At 41.5% G+C, this 21,143-nt stretch overlaps 1 protein-coding gene and 1 long non-coding RNA gene across 4 annotated transcripts in view; one reads left to right on the top strand and one right to left on the bottom strand.

Moving 5' to 3' along the window:
* LOC128872649 (Krueppel-like factor 6) overlaps positions 1–21,143 on the bottom strand; it is a 385,468-nt gene that overhangs the window by 198,346 nt on the left and 165,979 nt on the right. The window lies entirely within an intron of this gene.
* Positions 7,972–10,378, top strand: LOC128872651 (uncharacterized). Of its 2 annotated transcripts, XR_008456235.1 has the most exons (4): positions 7,972–8,273; positions 8,359–9,209; positions 9,310–9,628; positions 9,944–10,378. It is a non-coding gene; the product is annotated as an uncharacterized LOC128872651 (long non-coding RNA). The 2 variants fall into 2 exon arrangements; XR_008456234.1 differs by having other exon boundaries at positions 8,359–9,628.

Here is a 21,143-nt window from a genome sequence, read left to right on the forward strand (position 1 = left end):
GAAAATTAGATTCCATGCCCATGTAAAGAGCACTTCTCAGTCCCCTGCGAATGACAGGAAGATAAACACAACGCAAATACGACCGCGTCGTTGGAACTCCAAAACCTCTCCTGTATCTCCTGCGCCAAAGAACAATTTTCATGCCCATCTAAACAGCATTTCTTAGTTCCACTCGAGTGACGGGAAAACAGACATAAACGCAAGCATCACTCCTACGCGAGTGACACAATCTCCCACGAACTGTGCAATAGAACGTGGCGCGTTTATCGCGTCAACTGCTACACAACTGCGGGTCGTCGACGTCGATTAACGTGACCGAGGCGTCGGGCACGAGGACGTCGGAGCTAACACCAGAGCCTCGTCGTCACAGCTGCCAACAGCATTGTCTCATTGACTGCTTGTACTCTCGTCGTTCTATGAATAGCTCGCGCGCGGTCGAAGCGTCTTCGCGACGGACTCCTCGCCCCGGCGATCCATTAAGCGTCGCCCGCCTCTAGCCGCATCCAAGATTCTCGCGAAAGAGCAGCGCGGGATCGGGGCTTTTGACCCCTTTCGAAGACGCGATTCGTTGCGTAACACTTGGCACGATCGCGCGTTATATCGAACCAGCTATGCGGCTGATGCCCGCGGGACAAAACGCAAGACGCTCAGCGGTTCGAGCGATTCGAGCGTTGCGTAACGGGCTTGCGAACCGCGCGCTGAAAGGAAGAGATTTTGGCATAGGGTAGCCATTGTTGTGTGGAACACTTAGGGAAAGGGTTGACGATATTTCTCTATCCAAACGATAGATTCTATTTCCGTGTTGGAAGTATACAAAATGGACACCAATATGTAGGACTCAATCTAGGAATGAAGTGTAAACATGAACCCTGATCTTCTTCTCATAGCTATACCCTCTATCTCTATTGAACTATCTCTATCCTCTAGCGTACCCTCTATCTCTATTGAACACATTTATCTAAATTAAATGGTCAGGTTAATATTTCCAAATAACTGTTTCATTATGAACATGTACACGAGTAAACTTTACGCATGTATACTCATGTATATTCATTATGAAAACTTGGCATGTAAACACCAAATCTATCATTTAACCTGGACAAGTACTCTGAGTATTTTTATCACCCCCTTGTACACACATTTGTACACCCCGTAATTTATCGTAATTAATCGTGTTACGCGATTTCACACGCAATATAAAATACAATTACCATAAAAAAAGAGAAACCATCGACGAGTGTAATGCCCGGAATGAAAAGTTGGCGCGTCGTTAACTCGCTCGACGCTCGCTTTATCGCCTCTTTATCACCCACGGAGTTTCGCGAATTTTCGGTTTCTTCTTCGATCACTCGCCGAGCATGATTTTTAGCACCCATCTACGAAACGTTGCGCGTCTGGGTATTTCGGTGATTGTAAGTCTGATTGCCCATAACGTGAGGTCATAAGGAGGAACGTATGACGCTTTTGTGTCCGCGTTTTTTTAAACTTTCGGCGCGCGGGATCTCCAAAGGCGACTTTAACTATCCGTGAAAGTTTGGAAAGTCCCGTACGGTTTCTCTCGCTTTTGGCCAGGGGCCATTAGCTCGGAGACGGCCAACGGGGATACGGGGGTTAACGAACAAATGAAAATGCGCGCGGCGTGCTCGGCTGCAGTTTATAAAATCGATACTAGCGCGACCGGAAACGTTTCCGATACGTGAATACGTTTCTTCGTTGCGAAATCGCGGGATTCGCGAGTCTGGTACAAATGTGGATTTTTCAGAGTTTATGCGCTCACGTGTACATTTCATGTAACATAGAAAATCCGTGTGCATGGATCGTGGACATGTTTCTCAAAAAACTCAAGATCTTTACCTTTACCAGATCAGTAAGAAAAGAAATTCTCAATGTTCCACACCTTTCTCATTATATAAACTCGCTACCGTTTATATATTTATATATTTGAAGTTCGTTAGAACTATCGAGGATAATGTATACTTAATCATACTGGTATATCTTCCATTTTAGGAATACTGTCCAAAAACGGGTGATCATTTCTAAAGACGACTCTAAATTAGGTAAGTAAATAAGCGAAAATTGAACCATCAGACAAAAACGTTTTGTTGTTGATATGATACACTGGCAGAGGGAACAATTGTCATTCGTGGAGCGGAACAGCACGGTTGATGAATTCCGTTACGGTACATCAACGTGTAGCGTTGTGTAGAAATCAGGATTTCGCTGCTTTTCTGCCCACATCCGCCTTCCCCGTCCGACAGCTCTATTGTTGCATTATCTTCGGGCACTGACCACGTCGAGATTAAAGTTTTAAAGTTCCATAGAGAAGCCCGCGGAAGAAGCTAGAAAACTGACGAGAACGCGTGCTGCATGCAGCCAGAAGCAGTCGTCGTGGTGCAAAGGCGCGGACACCGAGGGACACGATGACGAAAGAGGTGATAGTTTCATTCCAATAGATAACCGAATTTCTAAGGTAATTTGAATCTATATTATTTGTTTGTCAATGTTTCTTCTTTCATGGAATATAAAAATGAAATTAAAAAAAAGAATACTGACACGAATGAACAAATAATGTAATATGTAATGTAATGTAACAAATGATATAAAGCGTATCAAGAACACAAGAAGATCGAATAATACTTATGCATGGAAAATGTAAGTTTATTCGTTACAGGTTTCATTCATACAAACGAGTCCTGCATCTTTTATTCCCCTCTCGAAACTTCTATCTAGATAAGAATTTTGCCCAACCCCGGCCAGCGAAATTGGTATCGTTTCTATAGTTTTCATTCCATATTTTCGATTGAATTTCAGCGAGCTATCTCGCGCCGCTGAAATCAATTCTCAACCCTTCAGAAGGGAACGAAAGGTTCGTTCACTTCCGAGGAATTAATAGTACCTCGTCGAAACAGATTTCGTATCGTTGGGAATATTACTCGGCTTTTAACGTGCAAATGTTTAAACGGATCCGATGCGAACGTAATATTCGACGGGCTTTGTGCCGGCGTAATTAAAATAATCTTTCCGATTGCGCGAAATAATCACGTCCGCAGTTTATACAGCGAGAGATCACCCGATCCAGTTTTATGCGTCATCGGTATCGGAGCATTAACGCCGCCAAGAGGAATTTCATTTCTCGTGCGGTAAATGCATGGTGCCGAATGAGGATTTAAATATTAAGTAACACTGGATTCGAACCGTGGCGAGCCACTCGTTATTCAACGTTCGCCACCAACCGTTTTGGGGTCATCTTGAAGTAATTGGAATGGAATGATCGATATCGGAGAGAAAAATTTAAGTAAATTGTAACGAGGAGCTGGATGTATCTAAATTAATATCGTGCAGGTATGTTTCTTCAGGTTTTCGATTTTAATTCCATGTTCCTTGCTCAGGTGGAAACCATGACGAGTCACAATTTTGGTTATTAAACTAAATGAGTTAGCTGATGTTATATCCTCCGAAGCTGTTAAAAATATTGAATTTCTGAAACTTGGACTGAACAAAGTTAACCTCGACGAAGTATATTTCGTTTTGAGTTGGTGCAGTTTAGTAGCGGGTAATAGTACTCGAAATTGAGAAGCGAAATTGAGAACATTGATATTTAAGGGATTTGGTATATTCCCTATATACATATGTGATTCCAAGCTCACGTTACTAATGCATATGCTGATTTCCGTTTGCACCGGAAACACGTGAGCCTTCGGTATTAAATTGCTCATAAAACGCCCTAAAGCTTTCTAGGAAAAATAGCAAACTCTCTTGAACGTCCAGCCACTCCCGAGGACTGAGCGAACGCGTCAATCGCGAAGATCGATGGATCACGGTCGACGTCGAGGACACATATACAGAGCAAGAGTTCTACGTCACTGGCTTAAGGGAACAGCAAGATAACTTCACACCAAACTATCCATTTTTAGCACTTATCTTAAAAATTCAGGCTTTTAAAAAATCAGGGCATTGGAGTGAGCGATTTTATTTCTCCTAAAACCATTGAGCAGATGCCTTGAGAAGATGGACAACAGCATAACACATTGATTGTTATACTTTTTTTTAAGTTTTTTGAAGCCATTTAGTTTTACATGAATTGTCCCCAATAAACAAGGATCTAAAGATTGATTATTTAAATATTGCTAGACTAATACTTGCGAAAATGACTAGGTAGCTAGAATATTCTTTTTAGACCATTGGAAATTGCGTATTCCAATATTTTTCGTAGTAGTGTTTTTGTAACTTCATAAAAATTTAATTTATAGCCCCCGAATCTTATCCTTACCCCGAAAATATTCAAATAAAATTCAGAGAATCGACGTAGAACGCAGAAAAAAGCCTCGCCGAGCAGTCGGACTTTCTCCAGGGATTTCCTTATCAGAGAAAAGTGAGCCACGATGCCCGGAGCAGTCAGCATTCGTCTCCATCGAGAAATCGCAGTCGCGAGATTCGGAATTCTAGGAAAGCAGAGATCGCCGAGGGATTCCTAGTTCGACGGGACCTCGACTCGACCGAGTCCCAGTCTAAATATTTGGAGCGATACTGGCTCGGCGTAATTGGACCAATTTCGACGTGGAATTATTTCGAATGCACGTTTATATCGTGGCATCCGATCGTTCGTACGTGTCTTAATACGACACGTCCGATAAAGTAATACTCGAGAGGGTCGCGGATGGCTGGGAGGGAGGAACAGGTATTCCCAGCATCCGTGCCGTGGCTTCTCGGCTCCCTGGAGATCAACGGCGAACGAGCGGTGTTTCCATAGTTGCGGCGCGAGCTCGTGAATCCAGGATTCTGTGGAGACGAACGACGACGATGACGACGAGAAGAGCGCGCGAGACGAGCGGAAATACAACGCTGCGAGACGAACGACCGACTGGTTGGGAAGCTCGGCGGAGTTTCCTTCCAATGGAACTTTCATGAACTCTGGGCTTCGCGAAAGCGGGCAATGAAGACTCGAGCAGTCTGGCGTTTCGGGCAGAATATTGTCGTTTCTTTATCATTTTTTTTTTTTCTTTTGAAGAAGGAATGTCTGGATGGGGATAAAAATTGGTAGCTGTTTTAACCCTTTTACCTCCAAGACCATTTTTCTTAGACTTCTGAGTTATAGAGTGGCTACGAAAAACTCTTTGCAGTTTGTTAAATTATACGATTTTTTTAGAATTTTACATTTTTATCAACCAAAACATAATCATACACAAATAAAAATAGTTTAATGGAAATATTGTCCTTCGTTTGATTATTTGTATTGTAGTGTCGCGTTCCTGTTTGAAACAAATAATGGGAAACTAACGTATTTTTTAACGCTACTGCTTAAGAATATTGATCTTATAACTAATTGAATTTAGACACCCATCGCTTATTAAAACTTAATGATTAATTGTGGGCAGTGACACTGGCCGTAGGAGTAGAATGCCTTCAAGTGCATGGGCAATACAAGTGGCCTTAGGAGTGCAAAGGGTTAATGTAAATAATCCAAGAATAATTCACCAGACTGCTTATAGATGAGACTTGGACTAGTATTAAGCCACTGTTAACTTTTTACAACACATACTCGACCTTTCAGGCTTGCTAACATACGCTAAGAAAGGAATGCACACGCAAACCAAAATACTATATATTTCCGATGACAAAACTGCTGCTTCCCTCTAGATTTCAGCAAGTCAGCTCTGTGATAGAGCTACGCGAAATACGAGATTTATGATAATTAGCAACACGCTCGCAAACATATTGCACGGTTCACAGTTTCTCTTCCCACGAAATTGACGTGTCATATTTCCACGGGACAAGAGTCACGTAAAATGACGAATACGTTCTGCGTAAGGGAGAGGAAAATTGAAGGCAGAAGTGTCGCAGCTCGGGAGTCCATGCTATCAGAATCATAAGCTATTATAGCGTATCGGTAATGCTGAACGGTAGGTCAGTTACGCATGGACACGGAGATATCGATTAGAGGATAAATTACAATTGTTGTGGTTCGAATTACCTGCACGATAGCGGGAAGGCTTCAACGCTCCCCGGAAATTAATTACCAATTAACGACGTAATCAGAAATCTCTGGGATGAGCGTGCGCCTAATTTGCCTGGGCCTGATTGAGCGATTGTTCTTTATTACCGTGTGTTGATTCTGAAAGGTCCAGGACAATTCTCACAAGAAAGTTTTGCTATTAATTATTATTAGATAAACTGTGGAATATCCATCTCCATGTTAATCAACCGTTAAAGGAAAATTGAAGTTAAAAGCAGACCCAATACTAAGCAAATATCATGGTGCACTCTAAAATCCATCGGATGGAAACACATTTAGATTACTCATCATCGAGTACCACGAATAGAATTGTAGAACGATCGTACAACCTGACATCATATAGAATACAAGTACGCGCTATTTCTCTTTTACTTTGAAATAAAATTCACGCAATGGTGTGGATTTACACCAATCGTTCCTCTTAAGTGTTCCAGCGTTATAATTCAAAGTGGCGAGTGATCGAACTCGAAGTAACGCCGTAACGAAGATGGAAAGGCGATCCTAACGAGCCAGAAATCTCGTTTCCCGTACTGTCAACTACTCCTGATTAACGTCGATGGCGACATTTCCGACCGAAACGTGTCCTCGACGATCCAGAAATCGTTATCTGCTCGGACGTTTCCCCCGCTCTCCAGGGCTTCCTCTTGCCTAGGCACAAGGGAAGGAGCTTCGACAAATCGCGCAGCCAGGAGGAGGACTAATTACACCTACCACGGAAGGACGATTCGCTAACGAGTTTCCGGCTGGTGCTCGCGACCGATTCGCGCTGAAATTAAACCGACTGCGTCGACGATGTACGGTCAATTCTTATCCGCTGGTAAACGTCGCCAGGCCGAGTTAATCTCTTTCATTAAGGTTGGCCATCGAGTCCGACTGCTTGTGGAATTTTCAACGCGAACAACCGTCCGGAAAATACTTTTCCCGTCCGGGGGGAGGACAGCATCATCGGTGGTATTCCACGGTGCATAATTAATCTGCGAGAAGCAATGCTAATTTCTGTTCCTGTACTCTCTCCACGGTTGGTAATTTGTTGGATTTAATTTAACGACTCAATCGTGAGAGTGGCCAGGCTTGCTTAAATGTGTTCCGCGTAAACCCGTTGGTGTAGGTACACCTAATCTTTGGTCCTCTGAAAACGAGGGAAAATAATGGAAGGATAAGTAAACTTGTGTGATATAAAATTAATAGCATCGGAGCACAGATTATAATACGAAGGAAAATATTGTTATACGATACAAAATTAATAAAATCATACAGTACTTAAAAACCTTTTCAAGTTACAGGGTACTTCTTTCGGTTTTTTACGTTCACGAATTCAAATAAAACACGTTTAAAGCATACCCAGCTACTTCTGCATCCGGGGTTTGTCATAACATGCAACTCTAATTATTAATTTAATGACACCTCCATTACGGAAGCAGTTAAACGATATCGCATGACTTCACGAAACGTAAAAGTCGAAGTTTACGTGCAAATTGCTATCGTTAAACGTAACCTTAAGAAGAACTAACTACTAATTATCTAATTAGAGCGGAAGGGTGTTCGCGTAAAAAGTGTTTATGGATTCGGTGGAAAGTTTCGAGCGAGGAATACACAGGTGTGAAGATTAAATAAAGAGAAACGAATGAATCAACAAGGAAAGAATACCTGAAATTTAAATGCGCGGTAAGGAGAAAACATCGAAATATCACAGAGACCGCGCGAGATGAGTGCAGAGGTGTGACGTGAGAAATTATAGCACCCAAGGCTGTAAAGATAAGATATCGTCTTGCAAATTACTGAGACGAGCCGGATCCGTATCTATCTCCTGTTTAATTAGCAAAATTTCGCGAAACGGAGATAGACGCGAACCGCAGTTCCTCCGTCTCCAATTACGGGGGCCCGTTTATTGCCTGTTAAGTAATAACAATTATAAAAGACAACGGGTACGGCGACGCTAACAGCAACGACAAGGATAATATAACGTAAGAACGTTAAATACGACGCGAAGGTAATAATACTCAATTATCCTCGAGAAGCTTAAGGAGGACTGCGCATGTACTTCCATCGGTGATAAAAACGAGTTGCCGAACGGTGCACAAGAATTCCTGCGCTCAAGGTTACGTAATGAACGGTGCTTCTCTTCGGGGTCTCCTTCCAGGGACAATAAAATTCCGCGCGAGCAATTAGCCCTGGCAACCGGTGATTACGTCGAGAAATACACAGGGTGGGTCGTAACACGTGGCCGAACGGAGACGTCAAAATAGGAAAGAAAGTTCAGGTAAACATGTCCTCTATTTGACTGTGTTCCCGAGTTGCTATTTCTGTGATGTAGAAACTGATGTATTCAATGTCTGGTCTCGTAGTGGCATGTATAAGAGCACGGGTACTGTGACCAGTATCAAGATCATGGACAGCGAATATGTTAATCTTGAATCGAGCTTGTATGAATGATTCTACCGAACTGTTTGTATAAGATGCATCGTAACTATTCGATGCAATGTTGGAGATGCTTTGATGTTTACGATTCTTTAATAAAAACTCGACTATAATCTCTAAAGAAAACCTAAATAATATAATAATGAAAATTACAGAGGACCTGGGAGAAGAAACGGATTGAGTCAAATGGTAGTTGTTTTCAGATTGTTTTAATTGGGATAGGATCAAATGGGACACGTAATTACAAGAACTTTCTCCATTAGTTTTACGTCGTCCGATCTATACCCGGGTCCAACGTGTAACGATACACTCGGCGGATCGGATCGACGTGGATAATTTTCGAACTTCCTTGTCCGAGCTAATTCGAAGCCGAGCGTTGCACGTGGAACTCCTCGGTCGTAACACGAAACTATAAATTACCGGAAGAACAAGCCGAGGAACGCCGAACCCACCGCATCCAGCTGGCATTCGTGCCGTTTCACTGGACACTCGTCAGCCCTATCGCTAATGAAAGGCTGCCCCGAAGGGCTCGCGGGGGCATAAAGGGCGCGCGTGGGCGGACGCTACACGAAAAGTCAAACGAGAGATCAAAACGTTGTTGCAACGGAAGATTTATCACGCGATCCATGGATTCCTCAACGATTTCGGCTGACGAAGACAGAGAATAATATATGGCGTGACCAAGAAGACCTACTAAAATATTTGCAAGCCTAGTACTCCTCGCTTTGAAAGTGCGAAATAGATTCTAGCAATCATGGGTGTACAAATATTTTATTTGGTAATAATATAACCATTTTGACTGCTTGATGATTCTTAAATGTTTCAGTCATGTTGGAGGATATTAAAAATTGAAGTAAAGCATGTGGTTAATATTGCAGTTCTGTTTGCTTGTTTTCGGAGAAGAAACAAGAGTGCCCTTGGATACCGCAATGAAACTGGCTTGACAGTTAAGATTCTGCACGGTTTCATAGTTAATGTTCGAAGTGGCCTCCACTGGAGGTAGCATGCAAGTTGATACGCCTATCATGGTCTATCGCATGTGCACGACACTTCCGGCTGCCTCCGACGGAATTGCATACATTGATTGCGTTACCTGTTATTTATAATTCACGTGGGAAGGTCAGATAAAAATGTTATTACGGTTTCTTGGCATTCGTTTGCAACGGGTCCTTCGAAATTGCTTAGCGATAGTAAAAGGTATTCTGAAAAACGTGTAAAAAAATTAAAATTGAATTTGTCACTGCCTCGCGTCTTTGATTATTATCTGCAAATATTAATCCATTAGGTTACACGACATTTACATTCAATTTCTTCCTTCCTTAATTTCTACCGCGACGTAATAAAACGAATAGTAAGATAATTGCATTTAAACTAGGTTTAAGTAAATTATAATTAAAGTCGAAACGGGGTCACTCGAGACCCCAGAAATTCTCCTGAGCTCACAGTGGATGTGTCTCCGAAACAAAAGGTTTTTAGGCCAATGCTTTTCAGCGTTCTCTCGCTTGTTTTCAGATGTGGAGAATAACAATTTACCAGGCAGGATTTTCGAACCACCCTGTACGGAGATAAATATTTCCATTCCCACAGAATAAACGTCGCTGGCCCGGTGTATATTTTAATCCAGCGCGGTTTAATCCGGATAACGTTTCAACATGAATCAAACGAGCGTCGCGAACGAAATGCGCGAACAATGCTCCAGACGACGATGGAAAGAGTGCATCTTTCCAGCCCTCTCACGCTCAGTCGCTTCTCACAGAGATGGGAAAAATTTTTCTTCCATAGAAAAAATCTGGAACGAGTGAAAGGTAAACAGCTCTTGCTACGTTCAATAAAAATGACTATCTGAATTATATAATCGTGTCACGTTTTTGAAACCTTATCCAAGGAACTGTTTACCTTAGTTTTATTCGATATTTTACGTTTTTATTGCACCGTATCTAAACAGTATACAAAAAATGCCAAAATACACACGGAATTACTACTACTCTTTCAGATTAAAATTAAACTCAATTTCGTTATTAGAATTTAATACTACAATTTGATAAGCCTCAACCGTACCTCATAAGACTGGACTTGCTTAATCCATTCACCTAATAAATAAATAAATAAAATATATAATACAATAACAAGTTCCAACAACAGCTGCCTTACAGCCCAACATTAAATTCCTTTCTGCCATTCTTAATCGCATAAACATAACGAATAAAGTTCTGAGTAGAGTTTTTATTCGTCCTTTATTATCCGAATAAAGTTTTACCTCTGTCTGGCGTCTCTATTCACGTTTCCACGACGCTGCAAAAGGAAGAATAAAAAACATGCGACCGAAACAATCGTATCCAGTGCATGGAAACCGTTTCCACGGCCGTTTCCTCGTGAGAAAATCGGCGAACCGGCCAATAAGGCATCCTTATACGCCAATTATGGTTCATAACCCGACGAATCAGCGGTCCTCGTCCCTCGAACGGGGCTGCGTGTCCCGAGTAGTTGCAACATTGGCTGCAACTAGCAAATAAAGTTATCCAAGGATGATGAAATCGGTCTTTAGGCTTCCGCCCAGGCAACTGGAATTAATGATGAAGTCGATGATCGATCATGATTGCGGGATCGAAACTACAATTGGGCAGAACTGCCTTCGAGTAATGGGCAATGAATGAAAAACTCTGTGCAGAGATTTATTCGGAATTTATTCGAATGAACTATTACTCAGGTAAGTTCTTATTTGTATAACTCGAACTATAAGTAGATGGAGTAGTTAAGATTGCAGGCTTTAGTAATTGAATGTTAGGTCAATGAGTATTTATTTAGAAAAATTTAAATTTTGATTAGTTTTTTGGTGGTTAGTCCAGAACAGAAATCAAATATTGTTGACTGTAGCGACTTAACTAGTACTTATTCTCATTAATTTTCTCCTCGTCTTAACAATTACAATGGTGCTCTTCAGGTAAGACATAAGAATCTCTAAAAAATATTTTTTTTTGATTGCAATAGCGTTATAGTTGTAAGTCGTGTAGTAATTTTACTCTGATCGAAACTAGATGAGGTGTGACGAGGAACACGTATTCGTCGCACGAATAAAGAGAATGCCAGATGTTCGATATTGGATCGTCATATTTTCCAGTGTTAATGGAAGGATAATCTACTTCTAATGTCTGCAACTTTTATGAATGGATTCGGTTAATAACGACGTGCTCGATAATTGCATCCCTTCATCCTGCGCTTTTTCATTTTAGTAGACGAGGAATTCAATTAAAAGGATAATGTTAATAGACTCACTATTGATCAGGAATTTGGACGTGTCTACATTTTGCAGGTGAATATTAAACTGGGGAAGACTGTGCAGTTATTTTATTTTATAGAATTCACTGTCTTGCCAACCGAATACACTCTTTTATTGACGAGATAAAATGTCGTCATACCACTCAAAAAATATTGCATAAAACCTTCACCATTATTCATTATCAACCGAAACTTGCTAAAATACTAATCTTTTTTAATGAAAAGAATTCAGTACAACTCGACTCCTGAGAAATTCACTTCTAATCTATTCCTATCCGTTTCAAATTTATCGAAAGTTCCCTTCAATTTTCACAAACCATTTCTCATCGCGATAAAACAAACCGTGCGGCGCATCGCGCTCAACCAGCGTCGTTTGCACTAATTTATCCATACAACCGCGAAATTCCCGAGTCTCCTTTCGACTAAACGGGCGCAGTCAAATTTTCGGGGCGTGCAATGCGCGCGCGGGAAACCGTGTGTGCCGGCCTGTACGTGTGCTCGAGCGCGTTGGAGATGCATTGTTATTATAGTGGTGCATTCTCGTGGCGGAATACAGCAGAGGTAAGAGGAACAGACCCACCACGAAATTGCTTTCTGCCGTTTGATCATAATCCAATCGTTCCACCACAGACTAAGCCACCTAATGGGACGCGGAACCCAGGCATCTCGGGCGGAAAATTTATGAACGCCTGTTTCTCCCGCGCAAAGAGGCCGCCCGCGGAGGAATGCGTTCTCCCCGCGTTCCGCCACTGTTAAATTAATGCAGTTTGTGCCCTTTAAATGGCATAACGCGCACGCACAAACGCGAGACGCCCGCGGTGATTGAAAGGGAATCGAATCGCTCGAGGGATAGGTCGTTGCGAAGTTCGAGGGAACGAAAAATTGCGTTTTTATTTTTATTTTTGTTCTGGTGGCGATCGAGGAGATATCTGGAAGACACACGCGCGATATCAACGATAAGATAGCGTGGCGTGAAACGTATCGCTGGCTGGGTTAGGTCAGAAACGAGGGGGGCGATCAAAACAGCGTATTTGGAGGAAAGAAATATTTTCCTGGGGATTAAAACGACCCGAATTGCGCTGAGATATTTCTACTGCGTGTATTCGATAAGGAATTGCGATACGATGATTTTTGTGAAACATTTTATGGAGACAGGGCATTGAGGGATGTTAATCTGAAGTGCTAAGGAATGGAGATTAAGACAGCTAAAATAAATGTAAAAGAGTTTAAATTTTCAAAGGCTTGACGCGCTCTTGAGTCTATAAAAACTTCCGATAGAAGAGGAGAAACCACATTAACAAGATACAGGATAGACCACACGAGAGTATCGTAACAGAAGAGATAGGGAAATTTTTGGAGTACAAGTTGAAAAGTGGATTCCATCATCCTCGAAACAATTGAGAAACGTTTTAATACAAACATAAGACGAATCGGTATTAAAAGCAACTGGCGGTCATTATTGCACTCAGCCTTGCGCGTAATGTAAGAAAATCATGTTTGAAAAGTCCGCGGCTGATGGAACTTTCCGAAATGTAAAGTGCATGGTCAAAGGGAGTAGCCAATCACCTTAAAGATAGACTTCAAAGACGAAATTATCGAGAGGACGTTTTAAAAGTCTCGCGTATCTAATTGCTCCTGTTAACGTTTATCACTTTGATACGCTCGCTTTTTATGGACGGGGCTCGTTATCTGCGCGAAACGGCGCGCAACAGCCGAGCTCTCTCGCGCTCCACTGATCCTAAAATAGGTAAAGAAGCCAGCACCAAGGCCCCGTGGCAAAAATGGTTGTAAAGTTGCGCAACGTCCACGGAGCCAGCTCCTCTAACCATCAGGCTGACTGTTGGCCTGGTCTGTTCAGTTTCTACTTTCTCTACTGATATTAACGGACGATACTAACGCATGCATTGCCATTTGCCAAAATCCTTTGGTTTCATGTATTTTTCGACGCTTTCAAGTGTTCTGTGCTCGATAATGCGAAAAGACAAGCAATCGTATGAATGTGTATGTTCAATAGAGTTTATCTTGAATTATATCTCTGGAGCAACTAACTAGAATATTATGAAATTTTATATGGTGGTCTTCACATATAAAGCATTGTTATCGTTAAATTTTAGAATAAAATTGTTACAAGATTGTATATGTTAACCCCTGTTTTACTTGACACATCACAGTAGTGGTTAATTAGAGAATTATAAACTTTGATATACCGACTTCTTTATGTAAGATGCTGGTGCCATTAAATTTTGGAATTTCGATATTATTAGATCACTTAGGTCTGAACATTTGCCAATTTTTTTTATTTCCCTCGACGACGTTCATTCAGTGATCCAGTTTCGGATCAACAAGGGCAACGGATGTCGCGTGAATTCCTGTGCGAGCACGCATCGTGGTTCGTCGCTGACATCATTCCCGCGGTCGTAAAGACGCCGTAAAATTGGTCGTTCCATTGCATCGAGTAGATCCACCGAAAATATCGATTACGCTATAGGTGCCAGGTAAATTTATCGACAACCTTGTTTACTGCCACGGAAGATCCGACGAGAATGCATGAGAAAAGTGGGACGAGACTAGAGTAGCATAAATTTATTTTTATCTCCTCGTGAAACCAAAAATTAACGATATTGCATAAAGAACTCTTGCGTTGTTCCATGTTTACATCATGTGATACGTCTCTGTATCATGGTGACGATAATGTACTTATTTATTTTTATAACAAGGATATAAGAGAGAACAAAAGTGTTCAAGCTTCCTTGTGGGCGTTCTCCAACAGTACGTATTACATTACCATTAAAGATTTCCACGTTATTCTACGAATATTCCAAATCAAAAATTCCAGTTCATGTAACATCAGCCTACGAGATCTATCAAAACTAAGAACATCGTAATTCTCTCATGGAAAGTGACTCACCAACCGGTGGTAACGTCCCAAATCCGCAAGCTGGTTAATCCGCGCATAAGATATAGGAACAACGCGCGTAGATTTTATCGCGAGCCTCTTTTAGCATATAGATGGAAGCAATATGGCGAACAAGTGCCAACAGGCGACACGTTGCTAGTCCCTCGAGCAACTCGGCGAAGGGAGCAACCCTAAACGTGACAGAATACTTTTTTCCGCGTAGCTGTCTCATAAAACTTTCCAGAAACGAACGGTGCCCGAAGATCGACTTTAGATTGCCGAAGTATCGCAACGAGGGGAGGAAATATCGCTTCGACGGAAAGTTTGACGCCAGGAAACGCGCGGACCTCGCTTGTCGGAAATCGTCGCGAACTTCGGTTATATTCGGTTATATCGGCTCACGAAACGAGGATGTTGTCATGCGCGTATCCGCGTTAAAAACGGCCACTTATGCAATTTACATTTCTGAGCGTGCTGTAGGAATGTTAAAACATCCAGGAATATTGGTGGCTCAACGGTAATCCGGAGCTCGGTGGAGAATGCAAATTCAATCAGGGGAACGTATAGCAATCCCTTGGAGATTTTGATAATACTTGGAAGGGTGCATTTCGTTTCAGCGGGTACATTATATAAACAATTGAGTTTTGTGTCAAGAAAGTATCCGATCGGTAATACAGAGGGTTCTATCTATGTTTTTTTATTCTGAAGACGTTCTACCAAGTTATATACTCAAAATAAGGCTAATGGTGTTCCACGTTTACGATTTGAAGAATTATTTTAGTTTTAGAAATTTGTTCCATTAAAGCAGAGCCTCCTTTCTAATAAAACAGGTCTACCTCAAAAAGTGTCGTTCATTTCCTACCGTCAACAGAAAACTACAGAACCAAGAGTCTTACTCAACACAAGCGAAGTTAGACAAGAGTCCCACCATCATCTAGTTACGTAATTTCCTGCCATTTTCCAGAGCATCCAGAACATGGTGTTTCTGCAGTCCATTCAATAGAAGAACAACTTCGGTAACCGTGTGTGACCAATTAACATAAACAGTCCATTAACGACGTGGCTATCAGATTTTCTTCAAGGTCTGATCATAGAAGACGACACGCACGTAGCTGAATGCAACTTGAAAGCGAGCGTCTGTCTTACGTCCTTGAGGAGCACCGTTGGGAACTGCGAAGAACCGTTGAGGACATCCAAGGACCCTGAACGAGTTCTAGCCTCCCGCGATCCTCCATCGGAATTCTATTCCCGAGGCTGTTGTACATCGTCACCCGTTCCTCCAATGCAAATAAAATTATCATCGGACAATTCTTAGAAACTATGTCCAGGTAGTGGCTTGTACGCGAGTGATACCATTTTAATTCCACCAAACGTGTTTGACATCCTGTTTAGGAACCACGTTTGTTTGAAGACGACTCCTACCTGAATAAACGTGATTGGTTGTTACGTTGAATACTGCAGAAATATTACAGAGAAATGTAATCGCTATTTTCTTCTTTAAATATAGTTCATGTTATGAACATTATTTATAAAGTGTGGCTGTTTATATGACGCATTTATGGATGGAACTGGTTATGGTGGCGAAAGAGATGGACGAAGGTAAGAATAAATTAGTGGCTTGGGTCGTAAATACGTGGAAGATGGGCATGAATGAACTGTAGGAAATGCCTATAGTATTTATATGCTATCTACTATAGTGCTCGTCCGTTTATAGGAAGAACTTCGGCTCGATGTTTGAGTGAATATTGATGAGATGTTTCTTAGAGTGCGACAGGTTTAATAAAAAAAGAATAATAAGGAAGGAACAAGTTAGATCCAAAACAAGTCGACAGGCAAGGACACAGTCAGTCAGTTTCGAACAATGGCGACGGCATTGTTTTCTCAACGATTTACCAGCTTTTATTTAACCTGCGTTTCGACTGCGCGATGGAACATGCGCGTTTAAATTCGATGCTTATCACTGATAAGCAGTCGCCAATTTGGATTCGTCAACAGCCTCGTGGAACCTCAAGGTTTCCCAAAGCTTCACACTGATGCATTTCCATTTCTCTTGAAAGTCCCAACTTTAATTCGCGATGGTAGCTTCGACGATGTCGATTAAAACTTCCAACGTTTGCGACTCGTATTAGACTCACATGCTTAATGAAGTATCCAGCAGTAATTTCTTAGGAGTTTGACCCAGGAATGACATGTATTAGATGATCCACACACAAGTTCCTGGAACTAAGCAATGCCTATAACCTTCTAGGTCCGAGAACCGCTTCCAACTAAAGGCCAGAAGACCTTGGGAAAGCTGACCCTCTCTTCTATAACTCTACTCTTATGCATTGTAAAAAGGTTTATGTTTACGTTTTTCTTACTGGCGAAGCTATAATAAACAACCCTAGGGTAGAGCGATGACAGCTGCGTTTAATGCGAGTCCATCGACCCGCGTCGTCGTATCATTTATTCATCAGCCCGTACATCCTCTAATAACAACAGCAGTCCGCGGAAGACCCGTCCACTCGTCTTCCATCGTGCACGTCGCGTAACGAGTACGGTAGCGAGTCACCTGTATCGCGTGCACTCGAAAAGTCCGTGGAGACGCGTGTGCGAACGACGAACGGACAATTAGTCCGTGAAATGTCTCCCTTTCTCGCACGCTTCTTCCCGATAAAAGCCAGCAATTAATGTCCGCCTCGACGCGCCATCGATTTTCCGTTCGGTGGACGCGGCGGTTCGTCAGGACGCGTCAGATTTACCCTCTCTCTCTCTCTCTCTCTCTGCTATTAGCTCAGTTGTTCGCATCCTTCAAGGATCTGGCTTTGGTCCGCTTTTATTCGACGTTTGGGTGAGTAGGTGATTAGAATAAACTGCTTAGATATGCGTGAGGTGTGTGTTGAAAGTAGGAAGACTTCTGTGGAAATATTGATCAGAAGCTCAATCGTATGTAAACGTTGTTTGCTTACAAATAGATCTTATAGGGAGCCATCATAGGTAAGGGTGGTCTTCGTAGTCATGGATAGAGTGATGGGAATTTTCAATTTGAGCTGCTTTTAGTTATCCTGTACTTCATCCCCTGAAAAAGGTGTTCACAGCATGGAAACAATGCTAGAAATCTCCACAGTATTTGAAGTCAATTATTCAAGCAAGAAATCAATTATAGTAATAAATGAATCTATCCTTTTCCTATCTAATTTCAAAACTATCTAGTCCCATAATTCAAACACAAAATTCATTTTTTAATTCAACAATACTCCGGCATCTTCTTGCACCCATTCTGTCGTAAATCCCATTTTCATGTTACACAGCCAAGGAGTAAGATGGATTAGATTGTAAAGCAATTTCATTCGCCAAATCCTACTCTTCAATGTCACCTGTTCGTTCCTCGAACTAACGCCCTACTCTTTTTAACGAATAAAGTGGACGAAGTTGTTAAATAATAAATTCGCAGCCTGACGCTTTGACCCAACGTCCGTCCACGGACACGTCACGGTTCCACTTGTCAAACAGCACTGTGAGATCGTACTTGATCTTGAGATTTCTCGCGATAGTGACTCACGCATGCACGCACGCCACGTCAGTCTAATTAACGATTATGTCTCCACCGGTCGATCGGTTCACGTGGGAGCGCGAGTCTGCTTTCACGTTCCTCCCGTGCCTCTTTTCGCCGCACCCCGCTTATTTATTGCTGGAAAAACACTCGCGTGCAAATAGGAGGGGTCTCTCACCCCTCGGTTCTCTATTTTGGGCAACGAGCGAGCAGCGGTTACCTTGACATGCCACAAAACGCTTGCAATATCCAGTTGAGTGAGTGCTAAAGGTTCCACGACATTCTACATAAAACAAATCTCCCACTGTTTTGGTATTTTATTTAAACAACTGTTAAAGAATTACTTGACAATTTTTTAAAAATGTAGGTAAGAATAAATTTCATTTGCTAGTTATTTATTTTCAACATGAGCATAGTGAACAGTGGTTGGGATTATTTTTCAAGCAGCTGTAAAATTTAGCGCTACATAATGTATCGTTGAAGAGGAGTATTCGTGTTTTAGCTAAATTGAAGACGTTACTGTAGAAAGTATCCCATTTAGCCTGGCCTAGGCATGGCCTTATATTGAGTTAAATTATTCAAATTCCTGATGTATATTGCATACCTTTATCATTAGTTTATCATGCTAGAATTAGATTCAATTGGCCGGTCAAGACCAGTTCCAAGAGTATGAGTCACGTCAATCAAGAGTCACGACACCTATTTTTAATACATGACAACCTGCTTGAAGCATAGGCGGAGAGCATGCGGCAGCAGTTTTGCACAAAAAGATAAAGCAGTGAGAGGTTGCTACTCACCGACCATGGACGTTGAATCAATTGAATCCAAAAATTGAAATTGTTTGATTATACAGCTACTTGAAAAGTAATCCATGAAATGAAATGAAATTACACACAGAGAGAGAGAGAGAAAAAATAAAACCTTTATAACAATATCTGCTTCATGGATTCCAATAATATTTCGCCCATCCCTGGCCCGAACATTCTCAGCTGTAACTTCCAAAATTGTGTGCATTCAGCGTTGCAACTGCTGACCAACTTTCGTCCATTTCGTGACGAGACCTTGTCCCGTTGTCAGCGACAGAAACGGTGACTCTTCGTCCGGGCAAAATGTTCGCAAACTATGCAATCTCTGGATAAATGTTAATGGAAAAAGGCAAGAAAAAACCAATGAACAACGCTTCGGTAAGTCGAGAGTTCAACTCGACAGTTACATAAAGTTTTTCGCGGAAAGCTCTACTAAATTTAGCGCTTTCGTGTCTTTTGGCGGGCATGTTTATAAAGTGCGGGGGCAATCTTTAATTATTTTTTTTTTTTTTGTACCTAAAGAAACTCGGGGTACCAGAGATAAAACTACGCCTGCAAAGTTTCGACCATGAGATGTTATCTAGCTACCAGAGATACAGACAAACGTTCCAGGAGAATGTTTTATGGCTCTCTACGTAAACTAACGCAATGGGTAGTTCGTTCGAGGGACGGTGTCACCCGGTAAAATAAGAGAGACACGTGTCCCTTAATTTCGACTCCTCTTCAAACACATAAAGTTTCATTAAAATCGAAATGTACCCCTTCGCCGATGTTCCATGGTCGCTAATGCGCGTTAGGCGCTAATTACTTCCGTCGACAGAAGTGCAACGTTCCGGTCCTAAAAGCATTTAACTGCCTTAGACCTGCTGTACATTGTAATTCATATATGTGGGCATTAGGATTATTTTCTAATACTCCTTACCTTTATTTCAATAAAATTGCGTCCTTAGACTGCATTCATACACATAAGACAATATTTCTACAATTTTACTTTCAATTTATTTCTACTTCTGTAAGAAAAAACATTCTAAATTATTTCGAACATAATAATATAAAAATAATATTTTTATTGCGAAACATGTTCCTTTTTAAATTAAAGAAAATCGTATCCGTCTTTCTACTCAAACTTGTTGTTACATTTAATGTATTTTACATTGAACAGATGTACGCAACAAATAAGTCGATAAATTCAAGTCTACACCTGAGGAAACCAATCAGAGTTAGCCAAAGGCGGGAGTGTCGGACCCGATCGATCGTTGAAATACAAATTTGGCTGGCACGCGGTCAAAGAATGCCAAAGATCCTGGGAAACGAACTGGCCGCGTTGATCTCCTTTCGGCGCGGCCGCGCTTAATTGAATTTCGCTTGTCCAATCAGACATTCAAATTCGAGAAACGCCGACTCTTTTCATTCGCCGGTTTGATTTTAATTGAATGCCAGCAGTCGCGCGAAATATCGCCCCGTCCCACGACGACGACGGCGACGACGCATCGATTTTTCTCGATTAATTTTGAAAAGTGGCGACCAGCACGCCAAAGACAGAGATGGGGCAAAATGGTTCTCTCCACCCGCATTCCCTGCAATGAATATTGAACGGCAGATTTTTAATCGTAGAATATTTCATAATGTACAGAATACAGGAAAATGTAACTGCTCAATGGGATAAACGATATGGATAAATCATAATGGGTTGAGTTTAGTCGTTTTACATTTTGTCGAATAAAACTGTATTCCCCTTTGATTGCAAGTTTGAATATTCTAGACGTATTTTAATATTACGAATCTGTTCGTTGAATAAAATTAACAAACTATCGTAAATGAAAACGAATTCTAAAATAGTATAGCAGCCTTAAATAAACTTACAAACCATATCCGACATCCAAATACAGCGACTCGTCAATAAATGTCACAGAACAGTCCTGACTCCCAGATACTCAATCAGTACACAAAATATTCAAATAGTATCTTACCTACTTTAAATTATTGCATGCAAAATTCGCCGACTATTCCCAATTCGATAAACTCGTGTCTCATAAACAACGAACGAGAAAACAGTTGGCCCATTGTCACTAATTCACTTTTCAGTTAAAAGACTCGAGTTAAATGAGTACGAGACGCGACTCCCGCGAACTTCCATCCGTGTTCGCTGGACGTTTAATTAAAATCCTGTTCATTAGAAATTACCATATCCCGCGGTGCGAT

The sequence above is a fragment of the Hylaeus volcanicus genome, chromosome 2 (genome assembly GCF_026283585.1).
Source record: "Hylaeus volcanicus isolate JK05 chromosome 2, UHH_iyHylVolc1.0_haploid, whole genome shotgun sequence".
NCBI classification, from domain to species: Eukaryota; Metazoa; Arthropoda; class Insecta; order Hymenoptera; family Colletidae; genus Hylaeus; species Hylaeus volcanicus.